This window comes from Lepidochelys kempii, chromosome 9 (genome assembly GCF_965140285.1).
Source record: "Lepidochelys kempii isolate rLepKem1 chromosome 9, rLepKem1.hap1, whole genome shotgun sequence".
In the NCBI taxonomy this organism is placed as follows: Eukaryota; Metazoa; Chordata; order Testudines; family Cheloniidae; genus Lepidochelys; species Lepidochelys kempii.
Window position 1 is genome coordinate 64079651 of NC_136388.1, and position 14845 is coordinate 64094495.

Here is a 14845-nt window from a genome sequence, read left to right on the forward strand (position 1 = left end):
AGAGCGGGGGCGGAGCTGGCAGACGTTTACGGCCAATCATTCAGCCGCTAAGGCGTGAGAATTCCATCTAATCTGCCCAATCACAAAAAGGGAGGGGAGGACCGCCTCTCCCGCTGTGACCAATCAGCGTGATAACGGCGGGCCTTGCCGCCTGCTGTGTCCACTGAGAGGGCAGCCTTTGAAGGAAGGGCCGTCCCATTTCTGGGTTTGAAGGCCATTGCGCCGCAGGGTGCTCTGGGAGTTGTAGTCCTAATGGCTGGGTCATGCCAGGCCGCTGCAGGGAGTGGGCACGAAGCTGTGGGAGGTGTCTCCGCTCGCTGCGGCTCTGATGCGCCCCTCACCGCAGTGTCTGGGCCCATCGCACCAAGCCAGGGCTTCGTTGTGTGTGGCTGCAGCGGGACCTGGCTCCACCATGCATGTTCAGCCACAATTCTCCACTTGCCCCAGACTTGGAAGGAAGTTGCTCCCAGTGGAGCCTTGCGCAGCCAGAGAGCTGCTGGGGTCATGGGGGAGGGTCCCTTTGCTCTAGGCCGAGGCTGAGATCCCAACCCTGTTGTGCCAGGTGCACACACAGTAAGGCACAGGCCGTGTCCAGGGAGCTCACAGTCCACACAGACAGGGCAGTTAAAGACATGGGGTGAGATGGGCCAGGCTTCACCCTGCTGACAGGTAGTAGCACATCCCACTGCCACTCTGACCCCAAAAGCATTGTTGGTGCTGTTGCTAACAACAACAGAGAAGGGCTCAAACCAAACAATTCCGAGCTGCAAAAGTTGGTCCCAGCACCACATGTTGCAGCATATAAATAACTAAAATGATGATGACTAATGATGCTCTGCACTTCTACAGTATCTGTCATCTCAGGCTCTTACAACAACACCAGGGAGGGAATGGGGATTAAACTGGCCACAGATAAACTTAGGCTGGAAATTAGAAGGCTTCTAACCATCACATGAGGGAGGTTCTAGAACAGCGTCCCAATGAGGACTAGTTTTAAAATGGAGTTCGGTATATTTATGAATGGGATAATATGAAAGAGCTGCCTGCGATAGCAGGGGACTGGACCTGATGACCAAGGAGGTCCCTTCCAGTGGTTGACTGAGGGTTGTCACTTGCCCAGGTTTTCCCAGGATCATCCCTTGTTTGAGGTAGCTGTCCTGGGAAAATCTATAAGGGGGCTCAGTACACTCTGGCAGCTGTCTAGGTTTATGGGTTTGGTCTCCAGATCATCCCTGATGTCCTGTTTTTTTGTACCTCAGAGGAGCCAACCCTACCCGTCCTTTGTTCCTAACACTGCACAAACAGCCATTCACTCATGGCATAAAGAAAAGGAGTACTTGTGGCACCTTAGAGACTAACCAATTTATTTGAGCACAAGCTTTCGTGAGCTACAGCTCACTTCATCGGATGCATACTGTGGAAAGTGTAGAAGATCTTTTTATACACACAAAGCATGAAAAAATGGGTGTTTACCACTACAAAAGGTTTTCTCTCCCCCCACCCCACTCTCCTGTTGGTAATAGCTTATCTAAAGTGATCACTCTCCTTACAATTTGTATGATAATCAAGGTGGGCCATTTCCAGCACAAATCCAGGGTTTAACAAGAACGTCTGGGGGAGGGGGTAGGAAAAAACAAGGGGAAATAGGTTACCTTGCATAATGACTTAGCCACTCCCAATCTCTATTCAAACCTAAGTTAATTGTATCCAATTTGCAAATGAATTCCAACTCAACAGTCTCTCGCTGGAGTCTGGTTTTGAAGTTTTTTTGTTGTAATATCACAACTTTCATGTCTGTAATCGCGTGACCAGAAAGATTGAAGTGTTCTCCGACTGGTTTATGAATGTTATAATTCTTGACATCTGATTTGTGTCCATTTATTCTTTTACGTAGAGACTGTCCAGTTTGACCAATGTACATCGTCAAATGCAAGGCACTGCATTTAGCCGTATGGAGTGGAAATCTATCAACTGCATGAAAAAACTTGTACAGATACAGACAGACATCATCTTCCTTTCCAAATGCAAACAGATGGACATCGTACCAAAAGGACTGAAGGTAAAAAATCCATTACAATCTACATACCACACAGACTATGCTGACAGCTTGTGCCACACGCTCTCAAAGAAACTGCGGAACCACCTGATCAACATCCTCTACAACAAACAGGGAAAGATTAAGAATGAGCTCTCAAAAATGGATACTCTCATAAAAAAACAACCTTCCACACAAACTTCCTCGTGGCTGGACTTTATTAAAACTAGACAAGCCATTTACAACACACACTTTGCTTCTCTACAAAAGAAAAAGGACACTAAACTTTCTAAACTACTACATGCCACAAGGGGCCACAGCAATGGTTCCCTCAACGCACCCAGCAATATTGTTAACCTATCCAACTGTACTCTTAGCCCAGCAGAAGCAGCTGTCCTATCTCAGGGCCTCTCCTTCTGCCCCTCCAGCCCCACGAACATGATACAGTTCTGTGGTGACCTAGAATCCTATTTTCGACCTCTCCGACTCAAGGAATATTTCCAACACACCTCTGAACAACATACTAATCCATAGAGACCTCCCTACCAACACTACAAAAAGAAGGATTCTAGGTGGACTCCTCCTGAAGGTCGAGACAGCAGACTGGACTTCTACATAGAGTGCTTCCACCGACGTACACGGGCTGAAATTGTGGAAAAGCAGCATCACTTGCCCCATAACCTCAGCCGTGCAGAACACAATGCCATCCACAGCCTCAGAAACAACTCTGACATCATAATCAAAAAGGCTGACAAAGAAGGTGCTGTTGTCATCATGAATAGGTCGGAATATGAACAAGAGGCTGCTCGGCAGATCTCCAACACCACTTTCTACAAGCCATTACCCTCTGATCCCACTGAGAGTTACCAAAAGAAACTACAGCATTTGCTCAAGAAACTCCCTGAAAAAGCACAAGATCAAATCCGCACAGACACACCCCTGGAACCCCAACCTGGGATATTCTATCTACTACAAAAGATCCATAAACCTGGAAATCCTGGGAGCCCCATCATCTCAGGCATTGGCACCCTGACAGCAGGATTGTCTGGCTATGTAGACTCCCTCCTCAGGCCCTACGCTATCAGCACTCCCAGCTACCTTTGAGACACCACTGACTTCCTGAGGAAACTACAATCCATCGGTGATCTTCCTGATAACACCATCCTGGCCACTATGGATGTAGAAGCCCTCTACACCAACATTCCACACAAAGATGGACTACAAGCCATCAAGAACACTATCCCCGATAATGTCAAGGCTAATCTGGTGGCTGAACTTTGTGACTTTGTCCTTACCCGTAACTATTTTACATTTGGGGACAATGTATACCTTCAAATCAGCGGCACTGCTATGGGTACCTACATGGCCCCGCAGTATGCCAACATTTTTATGGCTGACTTAGAACAACGCTTCCTCAGCTCTCGTCCCCTAACGCCCCTACTCTACTTGCGCTATATTGATGACATCTTCATCATCTGGACCCATGGAAAAGAAGCCCTTGAGGAATTCCACCATGATTTCAACAATTTCCATCCCACCATCAACCTCAGCCTGGTCCAGTCCACACAAGAGATCCACTTCCTGGACACTACAGTGCTAATAAACGATGGTCACATAAACACCACCCTATACCGGAAACCTACTGACTGCTATTCCTACCTACATGCCTCCAGCTTTCACCCTGACCACACCACATGATCCATTCTCTACAAACAAGCTCTGTGATATAACCGCATTTGTTCCAACCCCTCAGACAAACACCTACAAGATCTCTATCAAGCATTCTTACAACTACAGTACCCACCTGCGGAAGTGAAGAAACAGATTGATAGAGCCAGAAGAGTTCCCAGAAGTCACCGACTACAGGACAGGCCCAACAAAGGAAATAACAGAACGCCACTAGCCATCACCTTCAGCCCACAACTAAAACCCCTCCAATGCGTTATTAAGGATCTACAACGTATCCTGAAGGATGACCCAACACTCTCACAAATCTTGGGAGACAGGCCAGTCCTTGCCTACAGACAGCCCCCCAACCTGAAGCAAATACTCACCAGCAACCATATACCACACAACACTAACCACACTAACCCAGGAACCTATCCTTGCAACAAAGCCCGTTGCCAACTGTGCCCACATATCTATTCAGGGGACACCATCACAGGGCCTAATAACATCAGCCACACTATCAGAGGCTCGTTCACCTGCACATCTACCAATGTGATATATGCCATCATGTGCCAGCAATGCCCCTCTGCCATGCACATTGGTCAAACTGGACAGTCTCTACGAAAAAGAATAAATGGACACAAATCAGATGTCAAGAATTATAACATTCATAAACCAGTCGGAGAACACTTCAATCTCTCTGGTCACGCGATTACAGACATGAAAGTTGAAATATTACAACAAAAAAACTTCAAAACCAGACTCCAGCGAGAGACTGTTGAATTGGAATTCATTTGCAAATTGGATACAATTAACTTAGGCTTGAATAGAGACTGGGAGTGGCTAAGTCATTATGCAAGGTAACCTATTTCCCCTTGTTTTTTCCTACCCCCTCCCCCAGACGTTCTTGTTAAATCCTGGATTTGTGCTGGAAATGGCCCACCTTGATTATCATACACATTATAAGGAGAGTGATCACTTTTAGGTAAGCTATTACCAGCAGGAGAGTGGGGTGGGGGGAGAGAAAACCTTTTGTAGCGGTAAACACCCATTTTTTCATGCTTTGTGTGTATAAAAAGATCTTCTATACTTTCCACAGTATGCATCCGATGAAGTGAGCTGTAGCTCACAAAAGCTTATGCTCAAATAAATTGGTTAGTCTCTAAGGTGCCACAAGTACTCCTTTTATTTTTGCGAATACACACTAACACTGCTGTTAGTCTGAAACCATTCATGGCATAGGAGTCACATAAGACCCAGCTTGATTCTCAGACTTTAGGTGGACTGGAGACTAGAGTGCAGGAAATTTGGGTGGGGAGAAGGGATTCTCTTTTTGACATATAAAATGGGGCCCTTACTATGGGAGTGCAGGATGTGGGGTCCACACAACTGTAGCTAAGAAACATTAATTTAAAGGGGAACAGCAAAGTGTTGTTTAAATTGAGGATATAAGTGATTGATGCATAATATGGAGAGCATAAGCTGCCTATTAGCTAGAAATCAACATTTTTCCTCGCTGAATCAAACTGAGAGGGGATCCATGCTCTTAAATGACAGAAAGAAAGGTCTGTGGACTCAAACGGGCTTTGCCAACTCAAGAAATAGCTGAAGAGGTTCACATAATCTCCAACTCTACAGTAAAATGTTAACTAAAGTGCAACATGCCTAATGTCCACCAGGTGTCAGTAGCTGCTAATATTTTAGAAAGGCCTGACAGCACAGTAATTAGGACGGGTATCAATTAGAGGTCCTGGAGTTTTCATTACAGTTTACAAGTAGCATACGTTTTTGTTTGGAGGCTGTGTTTTAGAACTGGGACCCTTATAACAATAATAATACCTATAAGAACATAAGAATGGGCATATTGGGTCAGATCTATGGTCCATCTAGCCCAGTATCCTGTCTTCCAACAATGGCCGGTGCCAGATGCTTCACAGGGAATGAACAGAACAGGGCAATTATTGAGTGATCCATCTGCTGTCATCCAGTCCCAGCTTCTGGCAGCCAGAGGCTTGGAGATCTGAGAGTCAAGCTGGGTTCTTCCTGGCTCATGGATCCCCAGCAGGATTAAAGATTCTGCAGCTGGAACGTAGCTGACAATGGCATGGATGATCCTTAAGCCAGAACAGATTCAGAGCTAGGATGGCTCTGCAGGTCTGCCCATAAAAGCTCGTTTCTGTCCACAGAGGCAGCAGCTATGACTCGGGAAGGGCTGACACCTGAACTTGTACCAAAACTACAACCCTGCCTTGGAGTCCCACCTCTTGTTATTTCATTGTAGGTCTGTGTATGGACACCTATTTCACCTGTTCTGATTCGCTCCTGACTTCAGCACACTCAGAAGAAGGCACTTTGACTCTGGGATAAGAGCACCCCTCCCCAGGGTTTGTCTACATGGACATTGCACCAGTTGAACTGATGGGGTCACTCTGCAGCCACTTTTAGTTAAGCTGCTGCAAATGCATGCGTGGGCCCAGTGTTGGGCATCCTCAGCAGACGTGACCCTCATCCCCCTATGAACCTGCTCACTCACCGCAAGAGCCAGCCTGAAAGAGGAGCAGGTGGGAGTGGGGAACGGGTCTGAGGAGATGGGGGCATTGGATGTTCAAATGGCAAATACGCTCACCCCTCAGTCCATTCAGCAGCATCTTCTAGCAGCGTGACTAGAACTTGGATCTCCTGATTCTTAGTGCAGAGCTTTAACCACTAGAGGTTGCTGTCACACTATTAGTTCAGGTTTCAGAGTAACAGCCGTGTTAGTCTGTATTCGCAAAAAGAAAAGGAGGACTTGTGGCACCTTAGAGACTAACCAATTTATTAGAGCATAAGCTTTCGTGAGCTACAGCTCACTTCTTCAGATGCATATCGTGGAAACTCCACGATATGCATCTGAAGAAGTGAGCTGTAGCTCACGAAAGCTTATGCTCTAATAAATTGGTTAGTCTCTAAGGTGCCACAAGTCCTCCTTTACTATTAGTTCAGCGAGTCACAGCTAGTTTTGTCGTGAAGAAGGGGCAGAAATGCTGCTGCGTGGTGTGGTTCCCCTCGGTGGCTCTAGGCCGCGCTGCATTCGGCCACTAGATGGAGCTATTTAAGCAGTTTGACATAAAAATAAGAGTTTCCTGTCCTCAATGCCACTGTAGATTCTGCTCTGAGCCTGACTGCATGGCAAGGCTGGTGTAGTGGAGGGCATTGGGCACCCCCTGCAGCCTCCCCCAGCCCCATTAGCCTGCAGGGCTGCACTGTCCTTGCCTGATGACACCTGTCCCCAAGTGCTAATGGAGAGGGTGCCCCAGGTCAGAGCACAGATTGGCACCCGGCCTGGCCAGCAACATAGTTCTCGCCCCACCCAGAGACTGGCTATCAGCCATCTGCCCCCTGCAGACAGAGGTGCAGGTTGTAGACGCCATAATCTTGTGCCCGGCTCCAGGGACAGCAGTCAGACCTTGGAGCAAAGGCACTAATTTGGCACTTCCCTTTGCCGTTTGGGGCCCCCTTGTCCCATCCTCCCCACCTTCTGTTGAGCACAGTGATGACCCTGCCCTGCCCCCACCAGGTCATTCCCCGACCCACAGCCCTCTCCCCTCATCACACATGTGCCCGCTTCCCCATGCTAGGCAGATTTCCTGGCCATGGACTCCAGAGCACCATGAACCCTGATGTTAGAGGATCACATGCTTTATTTCACTCGTCAATGCCCTGCTATACATTAACCCCCAGAACACACAGACTAAAACCCAGAGCCACAGCTGAGCTCCACCAGGGCACCAGCACCCCCGAGTGGGAGCAGACACTCCCTCGGGGTTAGGGGGAGCAGGCTGGAACACTCACTCTCAGCCCAGCTCCCACAGCGTTGTCTGTCCAGGCTTCTTCCTTGAGACCTCCTCACCCGGCTCCCAAAGGGGCTGGTGCAGAAGGGCAAGCTGACCTCTGCCCTCGGCCCAGCCCCACTCCCCAGCACTAGGCAGGCATTGCTCAGGGGACGTCATAGTCTGGAATGGGAGAGTCCTCTCCCTGGCAGACACTTAGACCAGCTGCCCCGAGCTCTGACTGCTCACCTGGGACAGGCGTGGGGGCCTCTCGCCTCCCGCAGGACCATCTTGGAGTTTTGCAGCCCCTGGGTTTGAACTGTGCTCCCTGCTGGAGAGACCTGAAAATGCTTCCAAACAACCCTCTGGCCCCCATCACCGCACACAGCCCGGTGTAGGACGGCAAGGGCCGGGGTCTCAGAACCTTGGGGCGGAGTCTCTGGCAGGCTCCTTTACCGGCAGCATTGGGAAAGGTGGTGGCATTTATCCCCACAGCTGAGTCTTGCCCAGGTGCACTGGGCACTGTGGGGGTCACTTCAGACAGAGCTTTATTGGCTGGCTGGCCCCAGCTGGCCCCTGATGGCAGCTTGCCTCCTGCCGTAACACAGACTCCTCCGCCTGCTGAACCCACTCCTCCGCCTGCCCTTCCTCCCCCCAGCCTTCCTCCTCCTCCTCGCTGTCGGAGTCCTCATAGAGGCTGATGGTGGCTTGCACAGGGAAGTTCTCCAGCAGCTTCTCCCCCTCACTGTACAGGTAATCGAAGGATTTGGAGCGGGGCCAGAAGAGTCTGTGGGGAAAACATGCTTGACAAATACAGGTTCCTTTGCTTCCTCTTTGGAAAGCCCAGGGGTGTGAAAGAGGCACCACATCCTGCATGGGGCCCAGCACTGGGCTAGCAGGGGGTTGCAGGTCAGGAGTGAGAGGCATCAGCACAGCTGCGTGTGGGGCTGCAAGGCAGGCTTGTGGGGTCTTGGCAGACCTATGGGGCAAAGGCAGGGCGGGACTGGCCAAGCACGGGGGCACTGCAGGGCTGGCCAGTGGGGCATTGGCCGAGCCAAGTGCACGAAGTTGACGCTGCACTCTAGTGAGCACCATGAGCACTGGTTACCCGCCCCAGCGAACAGAAACAAGCAGCCTGCCTGCCATCACTGTGGGATGCACGTACCTGACGGGGTGCCGGAACAGTGCCGATGCCTTGCCAGAGCCACCATCCACCATTGTCTCGCTGCCACGGGCCTTGGGAAACACAGAACAGGAATTCGGATGCATGCCTTCAGCACCTACGCTGCAACCTCCCCCCAGCATGAAGGATGGGGGCAAGTTAGGATCCCTTTGGGGGCTGATGGGATTCCAGGGGCAGGGATGGCGGATGCACTGGGAGAGCCCAGGGATCTCCTGCTGGGAAAAACAGGATGTAACTAAGCAAAGGAAAAGTTAGTTTGACTAGCAGGAAAGATTGGCCTGCCAGTGGGATCTCTTGGGCCATGGGATCATCTGTCAAGGGAAGAAGGAGCAGCTCCGGCACACAGGACCCACCAGCTTAGATGAAAGATCAGCCATTGTTGTTTGCAGTGCTGTTGTAGCCGGGTTGGCCCCAGGAAATCAGAAAGACAAAGTGGGTGAGGTCATGTCTTCTATTATCTTAATATTTCTCACCAACAGAAGTTGGGCCAATAAAAGATATGACCTCACCCACCTCATCAGACTAGATCAGAGACTAGGTCCATATGGCCTGTCTCTGGCAGGGGCCAGCAGTCAAAAAAGCAAACAGAACGCTGGTAATCATTAAGAAAGGGATAGATAATAAGACCGAAAATATCATATTGCCTCTATATAAATCCAGGGTACACCCCCTCCACCCCCCCACTGTTCCTCAGACGTTCTTGTTAACTACTGGAAATGGCCCACCTTGATTATCACTACGAAGGGTTTTCTCCCCCCCTCACTCTCCTGCTGGTAATAGGTCATCTTAAGTGATCACTCTCCTTACAGTGTGCATGATAAACACTCATTGTTTCATGTTCTGTGTGTATATAAATCGCCTCACTGTATTTTCCACTGAATGCATCCGATGAAGTGAGCTGTAGCTCACGAAAGCTTATGCTCAAATAAATTGGTTAGTCTCAAAGGTGCCACAAGTCCTTTTCATCTTAAATACTGCCTGCAGATGTGGTCGCCCCATGTCAAAAAAGATATATTGGACTTGGAAAAGGTTCAGAAAAGGGCAACAAAAATGATCAGGGGTATGGAACAGCTTCCGTATGAGGAGAGATTAATAAGAGTGGGACTTTTCAGCTTGGAAAAGAGACGACTAAGGGGGGATATGATAGAGGTCTATAAAATCTTGACTGGTATGGAGAAAGTAAATAAGGAAGTGTTATTTACTCCTTCTCAAAACACAAGAACTAGGGGTCACCAAATGAAATTAACAGGCAGCCGGTTTAAAACAAAGAAAAGGAAGTATTTCTTCACACAACGCACAGTCTTTTGCCAGAGCATGTTGTGAAGGCCAAGACGATAACAGGGTTAAAAAAAGAACTAGATAAATTCATGGAGGATAGGTCCATCAATAACTATTATCCCAGATGGGCAGGGATGGTGTCCCTAGCCGCTGTTTGCCAGAAGCTAGGAATGGGCGACAGGGGATGGAGCATTTGATAATTACCTGTTCTGTTCATTCCCTCTGGGCCTCCTGGCACTGGCCACTGTCAGAGGACAGGATACTGGGCTAGGTGGACCTGTGATCTGACCCAGTATGGCCACTCTTATGTTCCACACCATCTGCTGCAGAGGGAGAACCTGCAAGCAGGCGGTGAGGGACTAACCTCCCCGCAGGGAGAGTGGCATCCTTACTCCCACTAGTAAGAGTTGGGCTCATAGCCCGAACACGGAGGGGTCATACCTTTTGCTCTAGCTGATTCAATTTTTCCGTGGTGCCTATTCTAACCCCAGGATGTTAGTATGCTTTTATGAGCCCTGCTAAACTCTTGGCCTCTGTGATGCTTTGTGGCAGAGAGTCCCGCAGGCTAACTGTGTGGTGCCCAGCAGGAAAGTATTTCCTTGAACCAGTTCTGAATTTGCCTCCCACCAGCATCCCCTTGTACTTGTGTTAGACCCAGCCCCTTCACTGATGCATGCACTGTAGGGACCAGCCTGCATAGGCCGGAAGAGGAGGTGAGTCCTCTCCCAGCTCTGGAGTGTCCAGTGCTTTCCAGGCAGGATAGGAGATCAGCAATGGCATGAGATGAAGAGAGGGGACGTTTAGGCTGAATAGCAGAAAAAGGTTCCTGCTCGTGAGATGTGGGAAGCTGTGGGACCTGCTCCCAGCAGAGAGTGGGGAGCCCTGTTGCTAGCCCGGCCGGGATGGCAGCCCTGGCATGAGGAGCCAGCTGCCCTTCTGGGACTTTGTCATCTCTCCTGGAATCTGAGGCTCCTTTGCCTACTGGTATTCTCCAATGAGGCAGGGCACATGAGCAGTGCAGGGAGTAGGGAGGCCATGCTGGCCGCTCCCCATCCCTGGGGGAATCACACCCAGCAAGGCAGATTTCCTTTCCTTCCGGCTGGCTGCCACCCATGCTGAGAGGGTGAGCCTGCTAAGGGGACACGGTCTGGCCTCCTCCACACCCCAGCCTCACTGAACACACTCCCTGGTGCCCACAGCAAAGACGAGGGCCAGGGAGGAAGCTGGCTCTACCCTCGGGAGGGCTTTATCCATTGTAATCTCTCCCTGTGCCAAACCCCTGCCTAGCGCAGCTAACCCCTGAGGAATCCCAGCCCTGGCCAGGGAAGAGGCATCCCTTTCCCACCGCCCAGAGCCCTCTGAAATCTAACCCCCCACAGCAGCTATACAGGGAGAGCCAGCCCTGCCAGCAGAGGTGCCAACCTGGCACTGGCCTACACTACCCACTGCAGGGAGGGGGCTCGTTTCACAGCTGCTTGCCTTCAAAAGGAGAGTCTGTGCCAGCTGGGAGGGCTGGGAGAAGATGCCCTGTCTTCCAGACAGGTCTGCCTGCCAGCCTCCAGGATGCCAGCCAGGGTGGTCTGCCCCCAGCCTCCAGGGGGCACCAGCTGGGGGGTGAGAGGTTGGCCTGCCAGCCTCCAGGGTGCCAGGCGGGAAGGGTCATCCAGCTGGGAATGTCTGCCCCCAAGCCTCCAGGGGGCACCAGCCTGGGGGGTCCACTCACCAGCCTCCAGGGGTGCCAGCATGGGGGGGTGGCTGCCTGCCAGCCTGCAAAGTGCACCAGCCGGGGGGGTCTGCCCACCAGCCTCCAGGGGTGCCAGCATGGGGAGTGGTTTCTTGCCATCCTCCAGGGGTTCCAGCCAGGGGGCGTCTGCCCCCCAGCTTCCAGGGGGTGCCAACTGGGGAGGTCTGTCCCACAGCCTCCAGGGGGTGTCAGCCGGGGGGGTCTGCCTGCCACCCTCCAGTGGTCACCAGTGTGGGGGGATCTGCCCACCAGACTCCAGGGGGCACCTGCTGGGGAGGTCTGCCCCCCCCCCAACCTCCAGGGGATGACAGCCGGGGAAGGTCTGTGCACTAGCCTCCAGCAGGATGCAAATGGAGACTACACAAAGGATCCCATGCATCAGTTTGCCAGGCCCTGCACTTAGAATAACTTTGCTTGGCTCCCACCCCCTCAGTCCTTTTCTGCCTCTGAGTGGTCCCTGTGTTCAGCCCAGCAAGCCAGTGGAGCTCGGAGGTTAGAGGTGGAAAAGGCCCAGCAGCTCAGCCTGTCCAGCTCCTGGGGCCAGCCAGGATCCGGCCCTGTCAGGTGCTGTCCAGCCCTAGCTATAAAAAAGTGTTGAGGGATGGATCTCCCCTGGGAGCCAATCACCCAGCCCCCCCGATCTCACAGCCAGGCAGCTTCCCACGAGCTCCATCCTGAATTCCCCCTCTGCAGTGTGTCCCGTCAGGCGAGCTGAAGCTCTGGGCCTCATGGAAACAGAATCCAGAGCCGGAGGTCACCCAAGGCTACCTCCCTGGTTCCCGGACCAGTCCCTGCTGGACAGCGACTAGCAGTGTGGGGCCCAGAGCTGAACGCAATAACCCCAGGGGCTGGGGACAGCAAAAGAACCTAGGGGAAATGCCTCGGGAACAAGGCTGCTCAACCTAGGAGCGGCCCCACCGTGGGGATGCTGTGATGCAGAGGTCTGCAGCCCAACCCCGCCCTCCGACCCACCTTGAGCCCCAGAGGGACTAGGCGGATTCTGGGGCTGGGCCAAGCTGGATACCCTCTGATCAAGAAGGGTGAAACTCACTGGGTCTGTCTGGTCCCTGTTCTGCCTGCACAGGTCCTTTGCAGTGGGAAGCCAGGGTCTCCAGAGCGGTGGGAATCTGCGAAGTGAGACAAGAAGAGGGGGTGAAGTGGGCCAGTCAGCGGTCATCAAGCCCAGGGTGCTATCATGCTGAGAAGCCCCAGCTCGTCACAGCTGATAGAGCCGTGGCATCACACAAGCACCAACGCAAATGCAGGCCCATAGTGCCTGCACACCCACACAGGACAAGGGTGTTCTCAGCACTAAAATCCCCTGTCCTGCAGCCCCCCCACATTCACACACAAACGCAGCGATGCAGCCCCGTCCCCAGCCCTCCGCCTCCCCCGCTCCGGGGGATTTGTTTTTTGTGGGCAGACCCTGTCCCCAGACTGCCAGCGGTTTTGCAGGATGATCCTCGGAAGCCCTAAGCTTTGCAGTGCCAAGGGATGGTCGGGAAGGGGAAAGCGCTGCAGTCCCCACCCTAACCCTCCCCCCAAAAGTAGAGCTCAGGGGCTAAGGGCTAGCAGTGACAGCAGGAGAGTTCCTGCATCGTGATCCTCTGACACAGCCTCAAGGTGTCCCCATCTGGGAGGTGGGTTTAGGGGCCTGTTTCTGAGCCCCCAGCGCAGAAGGGAAGAGAAGCACAAAGCCCTTATTAACAATCACAGACAGACGCACCCCATTCCGTATGACACTCCCCGCCACCACCCCTTTGCCAAAAGCAGCAAGACAGAGTGCCACACTTCCCCCTCTGCCGGCCCCATCTCCTCTGACTCGGCTGCGCCAGCCACAGAGCGGGTAATGGGCACTGTGGCCACAAGACCCTCATTACCTTCTGCCTTGTTCTTGGCCCTGCACAGGGCATCCACAGCCCCAGGCAGCTGGGGGGCCCCAGAGCCAGCCGGCCAGCCCGAGGGGAGTGTGGACAGAAGCATCCATGGTGTGAGCTGGCGAAGAAGGAGCAAGGTCTCTCTGTCTGGCCTGTCCTAGGAGCTCTTTATAGCCCTCCCAGCCTGGCTGGGGCTGGTGAAGGGGGAGAGCAGGAGGTCCCAGGGTGTCCAGCATGTCCCAGTTGAGTAAACAGTGGCTCAGCAGGAGGCTGGGGGGGCACCGTCAGCTCCGGTGGAAAACCAAAACACAGAAGGGAAAAGTTAGACACCATTTGTGAGAAATGCCCCAGGGAGTCAGGGGGAGCGGGGCGGGGACAATTAATGAGGGTGATTAGGAGCTTTGTCCCCATTACCCTAAGGGAGGGGACTGGAGGGGCAGTAATGTGGGGAGGAAATGGGTCTGTGCAGGATGGCCCAGCTAATGGAGAGAAGGCCAGAAGGAAAGAGAGGGAGGAGAGAGTGACTTTCGAGGGAGGGGGGCAAGGAACAGAGGAGGGGAGGAGAGAGAGGCGTGAGATTTCAAGGCTGTAACAAAGGGGTAAAAAGGGAAGCAGGCCTGGCTCGGTACTAGTTGGGGGTTTCTCACTGCAGGCCCCATCCGGCTGCCAAGGGCACCCACAGGGCAGGGTCGGGCCTTGGGCTCAGAGTCCCTGCTCTCAAGTCACTGCTGTGTAGGCTGGACAGCACCAGGGCAGCCCAGAGATCCAGCCCCAGCAGCACCGGGCGGGGCGGGACGCACATAGTCAAAAGGATTTGCTCTCTGGGATGTAGGTGCGCGGGGAGCAGCCCTGCAAGGGAAAGCGACACTTCGGCTCCTCCTCCGGGGCTGAGCTGCATCACTGATTGCCGGAGAAACAGGCGACTGGTACCTCTGGGGCAGCACAAGGCAGCCAGATCCCCCTAGGCCTGTGTTCTCTGGCAAGAGAGCGATGGATAATTCAGCAGGGGTGATCAATGGGGCAGCCCCATTGCAACTGGAGATTACAGGCCCTGCTTTTGTCTAGCTTGGTGTATTCCAGGACTTTCAGGGAGCCAGCTCCCGCTTCCCAGCCCCAAGGCTCAGCAGGAGAGACTCTTTCCCAAGCATTCTGCCCTCCCAGCCTAGCATGGGGCTATGCCACTGCTAGGGGCAGCCCTGTGCGTCTCCCTAAATGAGCTTGTTTTCAGCTGGGCATTGCCAGCAGGCGCTG